We start from the raw sequence: 24,704 nt of genomic DNA on the forward strand, positions 1-24,704 counted from the left end.
TTCCTACTCACAGTAAGTTGTTTTGCAACAAGTGACCGTTAATTAATGAATTTTTAGAGATCGTAAGATGCGGTCTGGTTTGTAGGTTTCGGCAAACATTTTCTTTACTGTGCTACGTTTCAAACTTTATTGAGATCATCATCAGGGCCGGAATTAATAAATATTGTTTGATTGAGGTAAAAAACAGTGTGTTTTGGTCTTTTGGTATGTTAGTACTTATTTTCTTTTTAATTGCTTTAAAATCATGAGGAATCGATAATAATAATCGTTTATAGCAAGATTTCTTAATAGATAGAAAGATAGATAACATGTTTTATTTACATTAAAGAGGAGCATTACATAATATACAATATTTAAAGCATTTTACAGCATGAATGGTTATCCGTCTGCCAGACGCTGTTCTTTTTCAGGCGTGCAAAAACGAAAAACTAAAAATAAACTATATAATAATAGAAAACTATAAATAAAAACTAAATTAACTATAAAAACTAAATCTTACGAATTTGCTATATATTCTGAGAATGTATTGAGTTTTTAGGCAGCCGGTTACCTACAATAATTTTTTACGACTTTGTTCCAGCAATTTGGAGTTTTTAGGGGTTGTATTTGTGTATACATAATATCATAATGATTGGAGTTTTCGTTTATTAAATCTTTTTTATTTTTAAAATATTTAGGTATCTAGAGAATTTTCTATATTTTTTATTATTTATTTCTGTTTTTTTCGTACTTCTGTTTGTTTGTGTATGTACCTAAGGCCATAAAATATTACTTCTTTCTTATTTGGAGACNATATATATATAGGTGTTTACAATTTGGTTCTTGTTCTTTTTGTCTGTTTTTCAATATTGAGGAATCGATAGAAACATATTGTGATTTTAGCTACATATCTTACGGAACTGGCTTAATTTTGAGAATGGTCTGGGTTTTTAGGCTATTAATTACTTTTTTACTATTGTGTGGTGATTATTATTTCGCCTGTAGTTGCATTACTTACTGAATGGTTAGTAATGAAATTGGTGGGTACTTAATTAGCATGTTCTAGGTTTTCAGGCTTACGGTTTATTTATTTTTTTTTGCAGAATTTTAGGGCTTTTAGGTTTTGTTTTGTTAGGCTAAGTAACAGAATATTTAGACTTTTCTTCTGTCTGTCTTTCCATTTTGTTTTTGTGTTTTGAAAATGTTCTCGGTTTTCAGGCTATCGGTTACTTCTTTTGTGCCATTTTGCAGAATTATATGGTCTCTTTTTTTAAAGAATTTATTAGACACAAACAAGGCATGCGTCCTGTGTGAGAGTGTGGGTGGTTAAGAATTTACATAATCTCTGCTTGATGGACCTTTAAGGTTATTTGAACGGTGAATCATTTCCCATGACTCTGTAGGTCCTCATTTTTCATTAATGAAGACAGTTTTTCCGGGCTCATTTTATTTTTACATCACTCGTATTGTTATTTCTATAATAAATAATTAAAATAAGCCATTGATGTTAATAGAGACGGCACCGGAGAAAAGTTGTATAGCTTATCTCGAAAGTTTATAACCTAATATTTTCAACATTTGTAGGGCAGTTAAAACCAAATGTTTCATAAGCATTTAATTCGGAATGATCGTCCTTACTATATTTTTAGTCAAATTATTGAGGGACATTATTGTTTAAAATAAACTGAATGAATGTCTAAGTAGCAGTTAAAAGTTTGAAAGCGCCCTCCCCTCAAGGAATAAAACCAATTCTTTCTTGAACATACTCATTATTTCTTTTACACTGGAAAATAAAACATAAAATAAAAAAAAACTTCTATATCCGATTAAGATTTATGCCGAATCAGGGCTCATTAGACGGATTGGAATTGGACCAAAAATCAAAAAAACCTAATCGTTCTTGTGATGTGAAACATTCAGCTTTTTCTAATCCGTCATTATTATTTATTTTTGGAAAGCAACTACTTAAAAATTATTTGACGTTTTCAAATTTATATTGGTAAGAAACACCAGGAAAGATTTTCGTCACGAAGAAAATCCACGACCTTTTCGTTTGATCACTTTAGACCACTTTAGTTTCGTGCTCATGCAGTAGTGTTTCATCTTACCAAATGAAAAGTTCTAATGAGGGTTCAAGGATTTCCTCTCAATCTTCATTTATAGCATTTTATTACAGAAATTAAATGAGATCCTTTGTCATTAATTTTTATTAATAGATATGTCCCAAGAATATATATACCTTTATTTATTTAGAAATCGTGAGATGTGGTCTGGTGTGATGTAGGTTTCAGAAAAACATTTTCTTTATCGTGCCAACGTTTCGATCTTTATTGAGATCATCTTCAGGGCCTGGGATTTACAAACATATTTGATGATCTCAATAAAGATCGAAACGTTGGCACGATAAAGAAAATGTTTTTCTGAAACCTATACCACATCAGACCGCATCTCACGATTTTTAAATAAATATCGATTAACGGTCACTAATCACCACACATATATGTATGTATACGTAAACAAACTGTAAAATCTTTGTCACGGAGATTTTGTTAAGTCATTCTTCTATTCTTTTCATCTTATGCGGCGCCGATTTGGATAAATGCAATCAAATACCAATGTAAATATAAATTTATATAACATCTTAAGGAAAGAAAGGAAAAGTATATAGCCAGAATTAGACATGCCAACACCTGTAGAAAAATGGGATCATCCGTCAAAAATTATAAGCGCTAATCTGCAACCAACTGACAGCAGCATGGCATATTTACAGACGGAAATAAATTCAACAACAGTGTATTTGTTGTAGTCTATTGGCACAAGGATCAGAAGAATCAATCTTCATAAACAAAACAAAACTGTGGGAAGACTGCTCAAAAAATCAGGCTGGCGATTCTGAAATCTTTGGAATGGCTGATAATAAAGGAAGAGGAGGAAAAGAGTAAACAATCCGAATTTAGACTGACAGCCAAGTTTCATTGGCTGCAATAAAACATTACACAAACCATTTCTCATTGCCAGTACAGATCAGGAAAAACATGGACGAATTAATAAAGCATAAAAGATGGAAAGTAGGTATATCCTGGGTAAAAGCACACGTAGGAAATGCTGGTAACGAACTGACCGAAAAGCTAAAGAAGCGACTACAGATGATACGTTGACACCTGCGATGGAAAGAAAGCCTATTCCGCACTATAGAAACAAATTAGAAAAAGGACAACCGAAAAATGGAATCAAGAATGAGAAAGGATAAAAAGTTTCTTTCCGTCTGTCAAAGACAGAATAACAACTGACATCCAAATAACTTTTAAAACAACATAGACATTTTCAAGCCACGGCATACATAAAGCATACCTTAAGCGCTTTGGTTTAGAAAAAGACGACCAACGCAGTTGCCAAACTGGAGGGATACGAAATTGGGAACACCTGAGATAGACGTGTTCATTTTATGAAGGTACTAAAGCACCACTGATAAAATCAGTATTCCAAGAAGGCTGGAACTGGCCTTTACCACCACACAAAATAATAGGAAAACATCCAAACGATTTTATTAATTATATAAGTAAAATTAACTTCAATTTAATTTAATAAAAGTAATCGTAATTTTTAACTAACCGCAAAATCTGTTTTCTTTTGGCGAAAATAAATAATAATTGTTAAAGTAAATAATTTCAATAAAACAATATGGAAAAAATGTACAAAATTAAAATATACAAAACAAATAAATGTAAAATAATCCGGCGAGCTCAATGGGAGCCGGTTGAATAAACCTTAAAGTAAAGGTTACTTTCAAGCAGATAAAAAGTCATCCTTTAAGCAGCGTATGTTTTTCATTTAATAAATTGTGGTTTTGGTTTTGGTAAGTAATGTCGAGCGAATAAGGTGGGTAATCAAAACCCAAACCAACAGCAGCAATGTTTGCTGCGGAACCAACAATGAAGCTTTGAGCTGTCATGGAGGATTGTTCCTTCAATCCATTCACCAAATACATTTATAGAGTTGCTCGATCCATAATTAATATTTTAATTTTCACCTATTCAAAATTTTTTTTCAAGTATATACATGCTCAGGAAATATGGTGGGAGAGTTTGGACCAAATCCACTTTAGCAATTTTTAGCCAACTCATCGACAAAGCTTTGTGCTGTCATGTAAATTTATTAGGTCGAATTTTTTCTACTAAAACATTCCAAGTTTTTTTCGATAAGTTAATTTATTTTTATTTCAATTTAATATATCTTTGTTTTAGTAAAAAATGTCATGAGAATGTGGAGAGTAAGTAACCTCAATAACTGCAGTTATTTTTGCGGCGTCACCAACGGAGAAGCCTCTAGATTTAGTTCTTGTTCTAATAATCTTCCTTTTCTTGAATAATGTAAGTAATATATTTTTATTGCCTTGATAAGTGACATTTTAATCCGGTGAGTTAATTGTTTTTTGGATTCCAAAGCTTCGTTCTTAAGAAGCAGTTTGCACAATTTTTTGCACAGGATTTCCCAACAAATTCACGACAATAAAAACTGATTGAAAATTGGTACTTAGATTACAATACGTGCTGGACCATCGAAACAAACTTTGCGCACTCCGGCAGGCAATTTCTGATAATAAATGGACTTTTATCTACACTTTGAAATTTATTTGGTGGATTATTTCAGATGAAAGCCTTCAATTTATCATCGTCGTTCAATATTCTCAATGTCCTGTTGGGAAAAATCCCTTAGCTTTAAACTGACAGAAACCTGAAATGTACCACTTATCTGTATTTTTTAAAATAAAACATTAAAATATGTATTTTTCGTTCTTTATTTTTAAGATCAATTTAATGAATTTTATAAAACAAACATGAAGACTTAAAAAAACTGTGTCGTAAAGTTTATTGGTCCCAAACGCCAGATAAAGTCATTAATTTATGAACTTAACCGCTCAGTCAATATTTTATTAGCTTTTTATTTATAAACTTTATAAATAAAAAATTGTTTTTAATTAATGTTCTATTTTTATAGAAAGAAAATGCTCTAGTAGATATTTTTATGTAAATGAATATCGCTATATTATAAAAACGGATGTTCCTCATTATATTTCCTAGAATTTATAGGTTCTGCATTTATTAATAAGTAATATACATATCTGTAAAAGCGTATGCATCAAGCCAGCTGGAGTGATTATCAATGCTGACAAAGCCCATTATATGCTGATCATGGCTGACTGAATTCTATTAGCCAAATGGCTAAAGTCGTGTTCTTTTGGTATATTGTAGTGCATGTATAAAAGTGAATTACGGGCTTTCAAAATTCAAAGCCGTCTATGTGGGGCTTCATATATTCCAACTAAAAGTGTGAAATTTCTTCTTTGCCCTTTATTCTTTTCACAATGTTTGCCAATTCGCTAGTATTGTCGAAATGGCTAAACTAACTCTTCCTCCCACGCTGGTCTTTTGGATCGAAGCAAAAATAATCTATAAAGCCAAACTCTTATAATAGAATTTCTCCTATCTTTGATTTTGTCGAGGGCACTTTCATCCCGGATTTGATTTCCCCGTCTCTCCGGAGGCAATAACTCCACAAGGAGTACGGCAGAGCTTTTAGTAGGACTATAAAACTCATGCGGTGATGATTTTATTAACCATGCAAAATCAGTCTTAGTTTTATTGTTTGTTTATTCCAGAAACTGAATAAAATATTAAACCGGGGGAGGATCTTTATGCGTAGGTTTTCCTACTGTTTTGCAAAGAAGGAATCAAAAGATTTTTGAAGAACGTAAAAAAATTCTTGAGAACCTAAGAAAGCAATCAGGTGAAGAAAACTACTCATAAAGTTTAATAAACAAAAAGATGTAAAAAAGAAGAGATAGCATGAGAAAATATTTAGTGCGTGTGTTTAGCTTATTAATGAGAAAGTTTTTTGTTTGTTGTTTTTTAAAATTTTGTATAAAAAATCAGGAATGATGCTAATTTGAAAGAAAACACGCAGTTCCTTTTTTTTTGGCCTTATGATCTTGCATATTAGCCATAGTACGAATTCTTGTGTGTTCAAATTGGGGGTTATCGGGAAACCTTCTTCAAGCTTTTGAAGAATATCATCACCTTCACAAGGACTTTAAAACTATTATTAATGATTTACAAAGTTAACAAATGTAAACTTTTATTTGCAATAATAAAACTTATGGTTTCAAGGATAATGCCACTTAGAATTGATTTTACAGAGAACGAGATCGGACAGGACCCGCCGTTTGTACAAAAGAAGAAGAAGAAACGAAGGAACTGCTTTCTTTCCAACTGGCCTGATTAAAAAAAAAAGGCAAATAATAATATTTAAGTCGATGTGTCCCACGAAATAGAGGCGTGTCATGCCTTGGCTCCATACAGAGAGCGTGTAGGCATGCCGCCAGATTTAAGAATGGTTCTCGGACACGTTAGTTAGTTTCAGAGTCCCCTGTTCCGCATTTTAGGGGGATTGGGAATTTTTTTTGTACATAGCCGTCAAGATATGTGTTTTGTATCAGTGAGTGTATTTATTAGAGTGAATGAGGAGGGGCTGGTGGTGGAATAGCATCCCCATCGCCCCTCGAACTGTGTACGTGACTTGCGTCGATGGCGGAATATCTATAAATAGAATGAATGCAACGTATATAGGTGTGAATGTCTTTATGTTCTTATGAACTTTTTATGTGAATGAAATTTTATATCACATATTATAATTGTATGAAATATTGCAATACAATTATAATGTGATATACAATTTCATATTTGCTAGTCATGTAAATGATTAATAATAGGAATATATTTCTCGAAAGCTTGACGGAGGAATTGATTGTTCTCACTCAAAATGAACCCTTCATCTTCAATATAAAATTATAACATTACTAGTTGATATTAACTACATCGAGATAATTTGGTTGTTCACATTTTAGTTTGCTTGTTTTATACTTTGGTTGTGTGAATTAGACTCTTTGTTTATAGTAGTTTGTATCAACTTTTTAGGTGTTATTTGCTTGTCTGTTTGTTTTTGGGTGTTTGTTATTTTTCTCCTTTCTTTATTGCTGAACAACGAGTGAAATGTTTGTGTGCGCTTTTACCTTCTTTCTTCGGCTAATTTTTTTTTACCTTTCTTTATATTACCATACTCAACAGTGAGTGAAGGGTTTGTATGAGTTTTTGGATAATTCTGGTTTTGTGGCTTTATAGGTCCATCGATTTAAAAAAATCTGCTGGTATCGCGGTGTCTGTAGTTGTGGGTTTTCTATATATCTCTATTTCCTTTGAGTTATTTATTATTGACAGTTTTAAGTATAAAAAATTTAAACAACTACTTCATTTATTTTCAATATAAAATTTATACTAGGGCGTAAAGAATTAATCAATTGGAGAAATTCTTTCATATTCTCTAGGGCTCCCGACCGTATACTTAAAATATCGTCTACATAGCGTTTCCAAAAAGGCCAGATTTAATTAATTTGTTATATGATTTAAATAGAATTTTTTATAGGCGAATATTTCTGCACAAAGTGGAGTTAATGGGTACCACAATGGAAACCCTTTCATTTCATAAATTTATTACTAAATTGACAATGATTATCTAGTAGGCATACATTTATTTATATATATTATTCTTTAACATGGATATTTGTAAATAACATCGAATAACACACAGTTTTTAAATATATTTATTTTATTTTATTGTTTTATCAATTCTTTTTCAATCAATTGCTATTACCGAATGTAGGTTTGAAGTTAGTGTGGGTTTTAATTATTTTATCTATTGTTATCGGGAGTTTGTGGCACAGGGAATTATAAAAGGATAATACTCTGTTTAGGAGGTTGATGACATCAAGTCGCAATAAATATTTATTATGGCCTGATATCATCAACCTCCTAAACAGAGTATTAAAGCTGAGGCCCAGGACATCCCACGGCTATATCGGATTATAAAAGGATACTATTGGTCTTACAGGTTCATTTTCTTTATTTTGACCGTACCGTGTCACATTGGGGTTTGGGTCCGTTGGTATGGGTTTTTTAACCGCATATTAGTCATTTAAGAAAAAATAAGTGAAGTGTTCTCGTATGCTCTGTCTATGTTTATGTGTTGTTAAACCTTTCTTCATTTTAACATGCTCAACATTGAGTGAACTGATTGTGCTTTTGTCTGACTCTGACTATTTTTTGAGTTAGTTTTGAAACCTTTCTTTATTTTCTACTATGTTCAACTATATGTACTTGTGTGTTATTGCCTTGTTTTGGCCATTTTTGTTTTTAAATCTTACTTTATTTTAACAAGCACAATAATTATTGAAAGGTTTGCTTGTGTGTTTTTGCGTGACTTTGACTTCTTTTGGGTGTGGGTTGTGTAAGTGTAACCTTATGTTTTTGGTAGTGTATATATCATTTAAATTATATTTTATTTAGTATATTTAAAAAAAAGTATATGTTAACAATCCATTATTTCAGCATGCATTTGAGTGAGATGTGCAAGTGACTCTCTCTCTCTCTCTCTCTCTCTCTCTCTCTCTCTCTCTCTCTCTCTCTCTTTTGTACTTATTGTATATGTATGTGTTGTATATGTGTCTTTGTGTTATAATGTATGTGAGTGCTCAAAGTTTTACATGAAATTAAAAGAAGAATGTACAAAAAAAAGGTTATTCTATGCAACAGTACTTTGCGAATAAGTACAGAAATTTATTCGGTCGTTTTGAAAGTACTTTAACAAATTGTTTGACAAAAAAACAAGGAAATAAGATTTTATAAATAATTCGCATCAATGAAAAACGGTAGAGGAAAACGATTTAAAAAAATCCATTATCGGTTAATCCGTTATTTCAGCTCTTCATCTGAGGTGGGCGGTATGTTTCTTCCCTAATTGAGTGCACTGTCAACGACGTCGTCTGATTGTTAATGTTTGATGTGAACACAAATTGAGTGGGAAATGCGTCACGGAAGTTTGCTACCGCCGTCTTAGAAATATGGAAAAAGTTGACAAATGATGTCGGCCGACATTTCTTCAAAAAGACAAGATAATAACCCACCGGCGGACCCGCGGAGAAGACCCTAAACGATTTATCAACTAACTCTGTTTAGTCGTATCCTCGATAAATGGGAAATCTGTATCATCACAAAGGGGGGAAAGGAAACACTTACTGGAGCAATAAAAGCGGATTGTAATTTCCCCCTCCAGGTTCCAGTTTTAGGTATGCATTACGCACTCGGGAAATAATTGTTTGCAAGCAAAAATTAAATGGCATCAGCCGTGACGTACTTAGACCCTTATTATCGCAATTACAATGAGAATGCTCGCAGTCTTGTCAAGGTGATAATCACTTTTTACACTAATCTCATGATAATTGCATCAAATGGGAAATTCGACCGCACATTATCACGTCGAATCCCTAAAATGACTCATTCTGAAAAACTGGAAAAAACCTCTTTTATCCCATCGTAGGAAAATCTAGAGTAAAGGATTTGTAACGATTAAGCAATAATCGGCATCAAATAAATTGTTGTGAATTATAAAAATTGAATTACTTTTATAGTACACATCCTGCTACTTCTTAACATGTACAAAGTTGTTAAAAACTCATTTTTACATTGCAATAATAACTAAAAAAACAAAACAATAAAGTTCTAAAATAAAAAATATTACCTTTGTTTCTAATGAAAATATTGATATAATAAAGATTGTGTAGGCATTAGTTAAATGAAAATTGATCTTTTGAAGTTTAAAGGTAAAAAGCATCGTAATTTTTTTCAGTAGTTTAAATGCTGGAAAACTCCAGCTTTTGATATTAACTTAGATGAATGATAAATTATTCAAGAGTTGAGGCCAGGAATTTGTTGACTATACAACACAACCGCTCCAAATTGTATGTGTACATTGTATCCATCCTGCAATGAGTAGCGTTTAATTCTAGTAGATTTTCTCCAAAAACCAAAAAGCTTTGGCCGAATTGAGAAAGAAATAGATGAACGTATGGTTGTTTAAAAATCGATAGTTATCTATAGTAACACATGGCCAAGTGGTTTTACTAGCGGTTTATGCAGATCTTTTTTTTTTCACATAGGGGCTGTTTTCTGATGACAGATTTAACTCAAACACCACAAGAAAGTGTATGGAATTTTCAAGGCAAAATTGTCTAGTTTGATCAAAAACTGCGCTTCAACAATTAGAACGACTGCAATAGTACAAGACTAAATATTGTAGACCGTCCATTGTAAAATTTCAGTTGAAATGACAAGGCTATTATGTCAAAACATATTTCATCTTATGATTTATGTGGTGTTTAGTGACCGTTACCCAATGATTATTTGGAGATCGTGAAGTGCGTTTTGGTGTGGCGTAGGTTATAGAAAAACTTTTCTTTATCATGACACGTTTCGATCTTTATTGAGATCATCTTCAGGACCTGGGATTTATAAGCATTGTTTAAATTTTACAAATACAAGTAGGATGTGAAAAAAACGAATTTATACAATGCTAGAAAATTTTAGATAAAAAAATGAATTTATACAACGCTAGAAAATTTTAGATTAAAAAAAAAAGAATGAATTTATACAAAGAATCTAAAATTTTCTATCTTTGTACAAATTCATTCTTTTTTTAAATCTAAAATTTTCTAGCGTTGTATAAATTCATTTTTTTATCTAAGATTTTCTAGCATTGTATAAATTCATTTTCTTTACATCCTACATGTATTTTTAAAATTTAATTAATTACAATTAATTAAGGTTTTTAGTTGAGGTGAAAAAAAGTTAATGGCACGAGCGGGATTCGAACCCACTATCTTCGGCTAGATACGCCACTGCTCTACCACTTGAGCTATCGTGACCTCGATCCACTCGGACATCAACTTCCTATCTCAACCCACCTTATGAGTTTTCCTTCCTTTTTGCCATTTTTCCTCGTGCCATTAACTTTTTTTTCATTTCAACTAAAAACCTTAATTAATTGTAATGGTTTAATTGGTCAAGCGGACCACGAAATTAGTGATTTTAATTAATGTTTATAAACGCAGGCCCTGAAGATGATCTCAATAAAGATCGAAACGTTGGCATGATAAAGAAAATGTTTTTCTAAAACCTACGACACACCCGACCGCACCTCACGATCTCCAAATAACTCATGATTTATGTTAAACTCGGATGTTCAGTACTTGGAGCTTCGTCATATGAAAAAAGAAAACTCATCACAGAGAAAAATTGATATGTTGATATTTTTTTGGATTGAGAATCAGTGGTGAATTTTCTTTCAGGTGAATGATGAAGGTCTTAGGATTAAAACTAGTCTTGAGTTAAAAATGACTTATTGGCTCTACCATTTTAACTGAATATATGTTTTTAATTTTTTTTAAGTGAATAAAAATAAGTCTCGCTAAGGAGCCGTTTTACTCTACAGCTCAAGGCTTCATGGTTGGTGAGGCGGCAAAAAAAGTTGAAGTTAGTCTTGATCAGACCCACCATATTTGCCGATCATATTTATTAAGAAAAATAACTGTAGAATGAGTGATGGAATAATAATAAATAAAATTAAATGAAAGTATGCGTGGAAAACCGGCCTGTACGATAAAAAGAAAAGAATGACAAATCTTCAAAGACAATGCTTCGTTGTTGGAGACGAGGCAAAAATTGTTGAATTTGGTTTGCGTGCCTGAACTTGCCAATAATTATATTCTTCATTTATGCTAATTAGCAACTGAATACTTCTCCCTTAGGGATTAGTTTTCCAGTAAAGTTTTGAGGATGTTTTATTTTCGGCCTTCTTGCGTTGCATTGAGGAAGTCGATTTGCATACGGTGTTACAGTGGTTTAAGATCTGAATTGAGCTGATGGCATTTCAAGCCCGATAGCGCGTAGGATATCCTTCTTAAGATTCTGTTTAGGGGTTGCAAACTTCTGCACGTGCGATTGTCCTGCTGAACCCCATAAGCCAGCAATATTACCAAATGGGGTGAATCATATGATGATACAGCAGTCTTTTACCTGCACGTTTTAGGGGTGATCTGCCATTTTTTCTCATGCTTTTTATCCAAGTATATTCATAAGTAACGGACATTTTCCCTGGGAGAAATAGGTTGTTCAGCAAACGAAGTGAGGTTGGATGTTGGTTTTGGACACGTGAATTCCATAAGAGGTGGTCTTGGATGGGATCATGACAGAGCATCATGTCAAGTCGAGATTCTTTACAAATTCTAGCTGAGAGCTGCTTTCGTCATTTTCAACTTTGGCTATTATGACGTGTTTTAATACGTAAGGAATTCGCTTACGTAGACAAGGAAAAGAAATGGGCTTAGCTCGCTGCCTTATATTACTCCAAAGTAATTGAGTTGGACAGCGAGAGAGCTAATGAGTTTTTGATACTGTAGACTATTGTATTTATTGTTTGTACTATTTTCAATAGGTTGTTGACTTAATAACCGATTATTGTAATAAATTAAATTGGCCCGACAAGTACAAAATCCTTGTTTAAAGTTTAAGTGTCATGTAGAAAAACAGCAAGTGCAAGAGGATATCACGTATATGTTATTTAATAGATGTACAGTTAGAATAGGCTTACCAGAGACCAATCCTTAGGATTCAAAAAACTGTTTTTAACTTTTTTAACCTTAAGATGTTAGAACACTTTCTTTTTACAATCCCGGGCTTGTTTTTCTTTTAGTTAAACATTATCAAAAGAGGGGTTAGGGTTAAAAATGAGCGGCTTGGGATTTCCTCTTGATTTTTTTAATATGTTATGCATGTAAAGTGGCAAACAGATTCAGATCTTGGAAATCTTCAGCGGGATTCACGAGCACGAATCGGTTTTGCCTGGCTTTCAGCATTCACAAGTGGCTCACCACTCAGAAAACATACGGGACGGAGTGTTGTACCAGCGTAGGAGTAAAGCCGGATTTTTAATTCTCGGTTGTCTCGACATTCGAATAACAATTTACGAATGGATTTTGGGTGGCTAAAAAAAAATAATAATAATAATTCGATGCTACAATTAATTAAGGTTTTTAGTTGAGAAAAAAAGTCAATGGCACGAGCGGGATTCGAACCCACGATCTTCGGCTAGATACGCCGCTCTACCACTTGGGCTATCGTGACCTCGATCCACTCGGACACCAACTTCCTGTCTCAACCCCACCTTTTGAGTTTTCCCTCCTTTTTGCCATTGACTTTTTTATCTCAACTAAAAATTGTAATATATTAATTAATTGTAATATATTAATTGGTCAAGCGGACCACGAAATTAGTGAAATTAATTCGATGGCAATACCGAGCAATTCTTTTGCCTAATTAATTTAAGATCTTCTGTTCTTATAAATTCTCCTTTTATAAAAACATATTCATCATATATTTTCAAAGCGCGTTCACTCGTTTTGATTTATCAAAGAAAAACATGCTCAACGGACAAGGGATTGAGAATTGAGGTCTTATATTTCCATCTCATTACTCCATTTTAGATCTTTAACCAATGAACCATTTTTAACTCAGAAACTCGTTTAAAAAATTAAACCTAAAAAGAAAAAGAAACTAATCTTCTTTTCTATGTTGTGAAGGCTGGTTTTAGACGCTTGAATTGTGCAATGCAGATTGAAGCGACAGTGGCCTCGCGACATGCTGAGCAGCATCATAACACGTAGACCCAAGAAGTGCAACCACTGGGTGATTCTTTACACCCTAATGGCACTAAGTTCAGATTTTTAAAAATAAATAATGTTGTAAAAAGAAGAAAGAAAAATGCAAATATTTGCTTCCCCCGGACCAAAATTTTAAGATTTCAATTTTTATCCGATGGGTCTATTTTAGGCTCTTAATACTCTTTGATTAGATGTTCGTTGATCGACCTGTAGATAATCTATGTAGGGTTCCAATCTTCGTAAAGGTCATTAGACGGGTGAAAAAAAAGACTAAATGCTGGGTTCACCGAGCAACAACAAAAGTACCTGAAAGAAACTACTAGTCAAAATAAAAAAATAGTTCGACCTTCAGTCATATGGATTTTTAGCGAGGTGACTGTTTTCACCGTCAAAATGTATTATGCTGCCATGTGCTCTCATATTAATCTTTTTTTTCATCCTTGGGAAAGCTCTGATAATGGAAGTATAAAGTGCCGAAAGCTCGGCGAACCCAGCATTTAGTCATTTTTTCACCCGTCTAATGACCTTTACGAAGACCGTTTGATTGTTAAATGCGGTAGTAAAAAACGTTCTTCGAGAGTAAAAGTACGTCTGAATTTTATTTTTTTAATCGAGAAGAATACTCAGGAAGGGAACAAGTCCAAGATGTACCACACGAACCTCACCTGCAGAAATACACAGACAAAAGAAGAAAATCTGGCTACAACTGAACAGAAAAAGAGTTGTTTTCGGCTTCGTGGTGGCCCGGCATTAGATGCATTTTTTCTACATTCTCCACCATATTGGCCGGATATAATAAAACAATTAACGATTAAATAGAAATGAACTAAATGGATATATGTATGTCCAAATTTGATAGTATTTGTGGAAATCTTGCTTGACAAATAAAGGCTTCTTGTTGATGACACGGCAAAAATTGCTGTAGTTGGTCTCGGTCTATCAAACCCACTATATTTTCAAATCTGAATTATTAGCAATTATTGAACAAATGATAATATACATTTGATTATAAGTTTACTGAACTAAGCGGATTGATTTTATTTACAAAAAGATAAAGTAATAAATCCTTCTTGTTCTTGGTGATAAGGTGATAAAATTGCTGCAGTTGTTCTTATTATAGCAAACCGACCATATTTTCCAATCAGGATTATTAAGAAAAACACTGTTGATAAATTCATTAGATTTCGTGGTCCGATTGACCAAATAACATCTTTGAATTAATTAATCTTTATGTAAGGTATTGGTTGAGATACAAAAGTCAGTATCACGAGCGGGATTCGAACCCACGACCTTCGGCTAAATACGCCTCTGCTCTACCACTTGAGCTATCGTGACTTCGATCCACTCGGACACAACTTCCCATCCCAACCCCATCTTTTGAATTTCCCTCCTTCTTGCCATTTTTCAAATGTCGTGTGATCTATTTGATTTTCGGCGACAAATGAAATGGCCACGGAGAGCTTTAGTGAAGGCATACTTCATTTTGCTTACTGCATCTTTAGATTTCGTGGTCCGACTGACCAAATAACATCTTTGAATTAATTAATCTTTATGTAAGGTATTGGTTGAGATAAAAAAGTCAGTGTCACGAGCGGGATTCGAACCCACGACCTTCGGCTAAATACGCCTCTGCTCTACCACTTGAGCTATCGTGACCTCGATCCACTCGGACACCAACTTCCCACCTCAACCCAACCTTCCGAATTTTCCCTCCTTTTTGCCATTTTGCAAATGTCTAATCTATCTGATTCTCGACGACAAATGAAATGGCCAGGGAGAGCTTAGTGAAGATATACTTCATTTAACTTATTAAATTCATTAGATTTCGTGGTCCGATTGACAAAATAACATCTTTCAATTATTAATCTTTATGTAAGGTATTGGTTGAGATTGAAAAATGGCAAAAAGGAGGGAAAATTTGAAAGATGGGTTGAGATGGGAGTCCGAGTGGATCGAAGTCACGATAGCTCAAGTGGTAGAGCAGCAGTGTATTTAGCCGAAGGTCGTGGGTTCGAATCCCGCTCGTGACACTGACTTTTTTATCTCAACCTATACCTTATATAAAGATTAATTAATTGACTGTTCATAAAGTTAAAATAAATAAAATTAGTCACAATTAATCCTATTACAAGCGATTCTTTGATGTTGGTGAAAGTTGGTTTTGTCTATATTTTCCAGCATATTCGCCGGACATAATAAACCAATTAGCGACTAAATAGGAATAAATTGAATGAAAATATCTAGGACACAATTAAACAGTATTTGTCCAAATCTTGCTTGACAACTGAATGCTTCGTTGTTGGTGAGGCGGCAAAAAATTGTTGCTGTTGGTTTTCTCTATCTTCTCCACCATATTCGCCGGATAATTGTAAACTAATGAATAATTAAATAGAAATAAATTAAATGTAAGCATCTAGGAAAAAAATTGACAATATTTGTGCAAATTTCGCTTGACACATTGAAGACGTCGTTGTAGCTGAGGCGGTAAAGATTGTTGTAGCTTGTTTTGTCATATCAAACCAACAATTTTTTCCAATGGGGATTATTGATAAAAACAACTTTTGATAAAATTACAATGAATAAAATTAATATATCTTGCCCACCATATTTCATAAAAATGTGACGCTGTAGAAACCCTAATTCATTATTTATTTCGAAAATCTGATATCTTATAAAATTTGGATGGAGAATCATTGTAAGTTCACTACAAAATTGATCTTACAGTAGATTTAGAACCAGAATGAACTTTTGGTCGCAAAAATCTTAGTTATCTTAAACTTCTGGATCAAAGCTCTGTTACAGTTGTTCATTATTACACAAGTAAAATGTTTTACAATACATGTAAGTATATAAACTTTTTTAATTAAAAAATCCTTCGATATTTTTTGTTGCTGTTCGAAGGGCATTCATTAATGAACCGTCCATTTTTCACAGCTATGAAGGAAAGCAGCCGTTAATTAGTCGGATGGGCAGATGAGAAAGAGCAGACGGGCATTTCTGCTGTTGATATCCTGTTGGAAAGGCAGGACATCTTTTCCGTCTTCCTGCCTACCGTTTTATTATTTCTTATTAAATATCCAGCGCCCTTTGTTCCGGATTGTTTTGTCGGAGGAACATTGCCTCGGAGTCGATTTAAGCCGCTCTCGATGATCCAATTAAAAATAAATAGTAAGATTTGCTTTTCAAACTTGCCACAAATTGGAAACGGTTTAAAGCAAGCCAATTAGTGTGATTAAATCTTTAATCTTCCTATAAAAATTTAAGGGTAGTCGTATTTAAAAAAACTGAAATTTCTAAATGAGCTTTGGTTTCTTGGTACTTATTGTATACGCAATGAACACTTTAGAATGACCACACTGTTAATCTACAATCTATAGTTATTTTTTGAACCTATATGAATATAATGTTAGAAAATTTGGTGGAATTAGTGGAAATCGCTGACTAAGAACAAAACATAATCAATAAAAACATCAAGTGAAATGTAATTTTTGTTTAAAGAAAAGGAGCCGTTTTCTTCTTTGACATTGCTAGGCTACGTTATTGGTGAGGCAGCATAAATTAAAATTGAAAATTTTTTTTAAGAATTTGGTTAGAATGTAAGAAGACTTATCACAGTCAAAGAAGATTCGATATGTTCTGTGAAAACAAGGTAAGGCTTCTTCTTCACGAACTTCTTAGAAATTTTTAAAAATTCTTTATTACTTAATCTGAACAGTCGACTTCAACAACTATGCTCGCCAACTCTATCTTATAAATGAAATTATCAACGAAAATTGGTGAATTTGGCGAGTTGATGGGGAATCGTTTATTGCTGCTTCTTTTAATTTAAATAGAAAATTTTCATAAGCTCTGCTTATTAAGTTAACCATCTCAATGAAATTATGAAAGAAAATAGAAAATTCACGAATTTAGAGAATGGGTGGCATTTTTTTATTTTTATTTTTTTTATTGCTGCTTCTTTAAATTTAAACAGTCAATTTCATTAACTTTGCTTCCCAAATCCTTTTAAATGAAATTATCAAGGAAAATTGATAATTAATGAATTTTGTGAATTGTTGGGATTATTTTTTTATTTCTTCCTTAGATGGAAACAGTCAATTTAAAAACTCCGCTTCCCAACTTTATTGTCCAAATTAAATTGTCGGGGAAAATAAAAGTTGTTGAATTTGGCAAATTTGTGGGGAATCGTTTAAACAGCTTCTTTTAATCTAAATAGAAAATTTTCATAAGCTCTGCTTCTTAAGTTAACCATCTCAATGAAATTATGAAAGAAAATAGAAAATTGATGAATTTAGAGAATAGGTGGCAATTGTTTTTATTTTTTATTGCTGATTCTTTAAACTTAAACAGTCACTTTAACCAACTTGCTTCCTAACCCCGGCATTTAAATGAAATTATCAAGGGAAAAAAGATAATCCATGAATTTTGTGAATTAGTTGGAATATTTTTTTATTTCTTCCTTAGATGGAAACAATCAATTTTAACATCTCCGCTTCCCAACTTTATCGTCCAAATGAAATTGTCGGGGAAAAAGAAAATTGGTGAATTTGGTGAGTTGGTGAGGAACCTTTTATTGCTCCTTCTTTTAATCTAAACAGAACATTTCGCAAATTTCCTAATTCGACCACATAACTAAACTTATAAGGGAAAATAGAACAAATTCATGAATGTTTTTGGTGAATATATTATTTTTTATTCCTTCTTTAGATTGAAACAGTAATTTCAACAACTCTACTTTCCAACTTTATCGTCCAAACGAAATTGTCGGGGAAAATAGAAAATTGGTGAATTGGTGGGGAATCTTTTATTGCTACTTGTTTTAATCTAAACAGAAAATTTCACTATCTTCCTAATTCGACCATATAACTGAAATTATAAGGGAAAAAATGAATTTGGTGAATTGGTGGGAATTTTTTTTCTATACCGTCCTTACATGGAAACAAACTCTTTTAAACAACTCTGCTTCCCAACTCGATCGTCTAAATGAAATTATCGTGGAAAATACAGAATTTGTAAATCTCATGAGTTGGTGAATAATCTTTTATTGCTCCTTCTTATAATCTAAACGGAAATTTCGTAAACTTTGTACCTAACTCGACCATCTACATAAAATCATAAAAGAATTATAGAAAATAGACGAACTTAGTGCATTGGTGGGACTGTAGTGTCCCTATTTATTCTTTCTTTTGATTATCAGTCATTTTCATAACTCCTCTAACAAACTCTCCTGTCTAAAGAAAATTACCAAAGAAAACCGAAAATTGATTAATTTAGTGATAATTCCTTCCTGGTTTCTGAGAGCGAATATTCCTTTAAATATTATTCGCGAAAAAGTATCAAACATTGTAAAAATATATTCGTGCCACTAATAAAATAATGGAATTTTTAATTTTTCAGAGGTTTTTAAACTTAAATTATTCATTTAAAGTTTTTAGAGGTGGATGTTGAAACTTTCTCAAAGAAATATTCTTTTCTTTGCCCTGTTTATGTTCTTTTTCTGTTTTCTGCCTAAGCTTCCCTATTAAGTTTGTAGTGCGTTCTTTTATGTTCTTCCTTGCCTAATAGATTTTATTATTATCACATAATGGTACTTTGCGTTTCATCTTGTAAAAAAAATAGTAAAGGATGGTTGGTAAGGGGTAAATAAACAGGAAAGGACAGGGTGGGCGTCGCTGGTGACGAGTCCGATATCAGTTGTCGAAGTCTGCTGAAGTCGACAATGGGCCGGAAAGTCTTTCAGGAAAGACTCGGGATGGCCCTTGATGCTCCTGCTGAACGGCTTTCAGTGCTCCGTCGAGGGCCCTTCTTCAATGCTAATTATCTCAAACGTGATCCTAATTTAACCGGATTCAGAGGTTCGTGGAGAGAGTTGGAAATTCAGCCGTTTCAAAGCTAAGCCGTTTTGCACCTTAACTTGAACCCTCGCCCCGTTTTATATTCAGCCCCATCAACATGGCAAAGTCAAAGCTACCTTGTCCCTACTTGTACTTTCAGACGGAAGATTTCGTTAACTTTTCTTCATAATGAAATGTCTGTGTCGAAAATTGTTTCAAAGCTTTATTATAGAACATTTCCTTAATTCAGAATATACTTTGGATGATCTTCACACTCAAGAGGGTAAATTTTCCAGCCATATTTTTGCTTTTTTTTTAAAGGCTCGATTTTTTTTCTTGCATTTAGAACATGAATATAGAGTTCTTCGTTTCAAACATTTACGTTTTTATGCAATTTTGTTTTGTTGAAGAATCAAAAGAGACTATTTAAACAAAAAGCCTTTTCTTAAAAATTTCGAACCGACAAATCTTAAAATGAATGCTTTCTACCTGAAAATTATATTTTATCAAATCATATTAAGAAAACTTTTTAAAAAATAAATTTCACCCGTTTCTTATCGTTTTTCGCTTTGCAACTCTTCCGTCCAGGTAAATTGAATAATGACAAATAGATTTTGGCCAAAATCGCCCCATACCGCAATTGTGTCCGATTGCATGATGCTTGAATGGATTTTCGTTCCTTCTCATGGTTTATTAATGACTCGGCTACCAGTCAACTCCTTAAATTGCATAATTACAAGTACCTCCCATTTAAATGGATATTATGTTCATCGTGAACCCACAAACGTCATACGAGCCTAAGGGAGGGCATTTTCCAAAGGAAAATTAGAGATTAATTAAACTTTTCCCCTTTATTTGAAAATCCAAAAACAACACAAATGCAAAATGTGACGAATTAAAATTTATAGGATTTGTTTGCTGTAAATAACTGTTTTTCTCAAATATTGATGATCTCCTAACGAACCAGAGAAAATGTTTTTAATTAGTGATAAAGTGTTTCTTATTCGAATTGTTTAATTGGTAAATGTTTATTTAGCATAAATCAGAGAAGACTTTTATATTGAAAAAGGTTCGACTTATGTCGAAATATAATTTTTAAAAAAGGAAAACTTTTCTCCTGAAAATTATTCTATTTGTTGTTTCTATTGACCCAAATGGTACAAATCTCCTCCTAATTTAATTGTGAATTTTTATCATGACAAAGCAAAAATCTTTTATTCTATTTGATCTATTTAAATAATAAAACGTACAGTTCCAAAAATCTTTAGTTTTTCTTAACATTTGAATCTTACTTAAATTTTAATTACAGTGAAATTTTCCATTTTATTGTTTATTGTTTTTGTTTCAGAAGACTTTATATTGAGATGTTCTACTCCTCTATACCAATTTCAAATCAAATTGAATGGTGTTAAAAATCTAAGAAATTTAGCAATAAAAATGGTACACAGGAGGGGGCCAAGAATGCTCCCTTGTGGGATGCCAGCTTGTAATCCGTTATCGGAGAACTCGTTGCCATACCTCGCTGTGATGAAACAGTTCAATAGGACTCCAGGATAAGGCAATAAGACGTAGCTTAAAGGATACCTGGGTGCCCGACCTTATCAAAAGCTGAGCCATATCCAGGAACGCACCCAAGAAATTTGTCTCTGTTTATACGCCTTAATACCATATACAGATGATCCCGCAATTTTGTCAATTAACCCGAATCCTATTCAACCAACTTTCAAATCGAAGAACAACTCGAGATTACCAAAGACTTGCGCAAAAAGCATGAGAATGAGTAAAAGTGCACAGTTTGACCTTCATCATCGACAACTACAAGCTACCGTCTTCCACTCAAGTTAGGTACTTAGCTTAACCGAACGCTTTGACAAATATGAAGATCTTTAGGAACAAAATTTGTTTTAACCGTGATAACAAAATCATTTAGTGATAGATTAAAAACAAACAAACAATTTATTGCCTGGTTTACTCTAAATAACGCCTCCCGGAGGGCCTTAAGTCGTCCAGGCATCGAGTAAACAAGCGGTCGGATTTCGTCTTGTGAAACAGGAACCCCAATTTTCAACGAAGCGGTTTGAAGCTGTTCACTGTCCCATAAGTGTTCTTTAAGAATCATGACAAGAGATCATGCTGGCCAATTCATTGTGGTAGTCCCTACATCCTCCATGTAATGGGTGACAACTTGAACTACAAATTGTAACACGATATTTTTCCCAATAAACTTAGCTTTTTATAGAAACTTCCTCAATGTACCTTAGTGGAGTCAAAGGTCCATTCTGTATGATAATCAGTTCAGTACGGGCATGGACGTTGATTTTACCCCATAACTGACTGTCTTAGAAGGGTGTGACTCACACATGGCACATGACTCAAAGCATTATGTAAATCTTCTCCACATACGGTGCCGGTCATTTGATTGCCACAACAACGGAACAGCGCTCCACATTTTTCAAGGGTCTAATCGAGATATTGTTTGGTAATAGTTGTAGTTAATGCCTCTCCAGTAGTACCAGTACGCAGGACGTCTAGAGGCTAGGCTATCCTCTGATGACTTTTAGAGCTCACCATTACATTACGAATCGTTTATTCGTACTTATGAAGGAAATAGTTATTGGGCCTACTTTCATGTATGCTCTGTTTAATCATTCTAATCATGAACCGTTCCAATATTCCCAGCTGCCAGGGATATTGGATCACGTTTTTCCTCAGATATTGAAATTATACTAGAACAAAGTACTTTTCTTTTTCTAAAGTTTCAGAAGCCTTTAATTGAGATCTTTCATGCATTAACGCCAATTTTATATCCTATTTAATATTTTTTTATATATGTCTTTTATCTTTTTTATTTAAATGGAATTCATGGAAGAAAAAGTTTGGTAAATTAGGACAAAGTATAGCCATTTTGAAGTTTTTTAAGTACATATTTTACGCATTTAACCAAAATGTTTCCATTGAGTAGTTTATAAAATGATTCAGTTGAATCGTATTTATTTTTTCTCTTAGTCGCATAAACGAGTCTTTTAATCATTTTATTATTAATGTATTATTAGACAATTCAAGCTAGTCGTTTTTTACTTTTCCCCCCGAAATGTTTGTTGAAAGGATAGGCAAAGTACAGTCATTTTGATGTTTTTTGCATTCCTTATGCATTTACGCAAAATGTTTGTTTCAATTGAATATTAAACAAAATGGAATTAATTGGATTGTCTTCGCTTTTGATGAAATCCATGGAAGGAAACCTCTCCTAGTCTCATTTACTCGCTATTTGATCATTTTAATCCTGAATTATTTGAAAAACAAACTAGTTATTTTTAATTACTAATTTACACTAAATCTCTCTTCTAACGACAAGAGTTTATATTTTATTGAACTGTAATGTAAACGATTTTCTGCCTTCACGGAATTATTGCGTAAACTGCAAAGTTTTCGTTGTGTCTCGCGATCAAGTAAATTTTGCAATGTTCAAAATTGGGACCAAGGGAATTGGAAATCTTTTATACTTTTGCAGTAAGCTATTCGATAATTTAAATAACGTAGGATTTAACACAAGTTAGAAGGGATTGATTTTATTTTATTTTTTATTTTTTGTATTAGACAGTTTGGTGAAATTGTAGGCAGACAAAGAACAACAGATTTTGTTGTTTTCTCTTATGAATTCACTACGACAAATGTTTCAATTTTTTTGTTAATGGAATCAATGAAATTATTTTCATTTTTTATGGAATTAAGCGTTATTTGATCATTGTAACTATGAAATGTTTGAAAATCCGAGCTCTCCCTCTTTAAGGAGGGGGTTCTCTTTATCCTATCTAATTTTGGCTTGTTTTCACAAAAACGACAAAAGCATATATTTTATTTATTTTTGGTTTGTTTTATGCTATTTTCTACCTTTATGGAATTCTTGTGGAAAAATATGAATAGCGCATTTTTCAAAATTAGGACGTAAGAAGTGTTTTGTATACTTTTGAGTATGCTCGGTTTGATTTAAAAAATTTATTATTGTTGGCTGAAGCTTGTTTTTTCTTTATCTGTAGTTTCTTCTGGGGATTTTTGTTTATAAATTTTTCTCTCATTTTAAATAGAATCGAAAGCTCATATAAATAGTGTACAATTATTGTACGGGTTTATATTAACACTGGGAATCATTGAACACCGACAACACACATAAACAGTTTGATTACCGAACGGTCTTGCAAAACACGTGCTTTACGGCTGTAAAATAACAGATCTCGTTTTATTTAAGTTCTGTTTGCCAGTCTGAGAACGGCTTACAACTTACAGAGTAACCAAGTTTCAACCAAGACCTTACATAAAAAGATTAATTAATTGAAAGAAGTAATTTGGTCAATCAGACCATTAAATATAATGGATATATAGAGTAAAGTTTGGATTCGTTTTTGAATGTCAATATTGTTTCTTTTTTCAGGCTTGCTTTCGAAATATATTCAGACAATAAATAATTCATTTTAATATCGTCACATTTGATTGAATAATGAAGGTGAATTCGTGTAATGAAACAGATATCAGCCACGTGAAAGGCTTTTCATTTTGAAAAAAGAAAAAGAAAAGAACATTAAAGCATCATCCTTCTTTATTTATTGAATAATATTTTTGGTGTTTTCTTTTTTTTTCTTTTAATTTTTCATTGATATTCGTTTTAACTCAAAATCGCGATTTAAAAAAAAATTAAGTTTTTTTGGGGAATTTACATCCAAAACTTTGGCTTTTATTTTTGGTTTTGTCTCGTCCGACTCACCTGCATAAAGGACGAGGGTGATGATTGCAAACGCAATTAGTCCCAGGCGCTTCATCGCTGTTGGTCTGGCGGGCGTCGCTTGTCAAAAGAGAGGTGCAGAACAGGTCGAGGGCGGCTCGGGGGTGGCCGGTTCATCGTGGTGGGGGCTGCATCATCCCCGCCGCCCCCGAACCGATTCCACGTGTTAATCGAGAGCCGCCAATTTTAATACGGCTTAATGACAAATTAAGAAAAAAAATTGAGCGGTTAAGGATAATCATATCACACGAAAAGATGCTCGAGAGGCGAATAAATACAGGGTGTTCGGTTATTCGTGTTACAAACTTTACCAGTAGATTCTACATTCAAAATTGAACCAAAAAGTCCTAATTAACAATGGTCTGAATCTCAGCAGTTTCGGAGTTATTCTCCTTTTTCTGATTTTTTAATATTTTACGACCTTGCTTTAAATATGCAATAATAACTCCAAAACTAAAATGTTTTAAACAAATCCATTGATACCATTGAAGACTACGTTAAATTTCCA

The 24,704-nt window shown here is 33.1% G+C and overlaps 1 long non-coding RNA gene across 1 annotated transcript in view; it reads right to left on the minus strand.

Moving 5' to 3' along the window:
* LOC112128412 overlaps positions 1-24,277 on the minus strand; it is a 38,047-nt gene extending 13,770 nt beyond the window's left edge. The window contains exon 1 of the long non-coding RNA XR_002910997.1: positions 24,179-24,277. This is a non-coding gene — a long non-coding RNA (uncharacterized LOC112128412). The remainder of the gene's footprint in view (positions 1-24,178) is intronic.
* Positions 24,278-24,704: the final 427 nt, after the last annotated feature.

The sequence above is a fragment of the Cimex lectularius genome, unplaced genomic scaffold (assembly GCF_000648675.2).
Source record: "Cimex lectularius strain Harlan isolate CLEC.00 unplaced genomic scaffold, Clec_2.1 scaffold55, whole genome shotgun sequence".
Lineage (NCBI taxonomy): Eukaryota > Metazoa > Arthropoda > Insecta > Hemiptera > Cimicidae > Cimex > Cimex lectularius.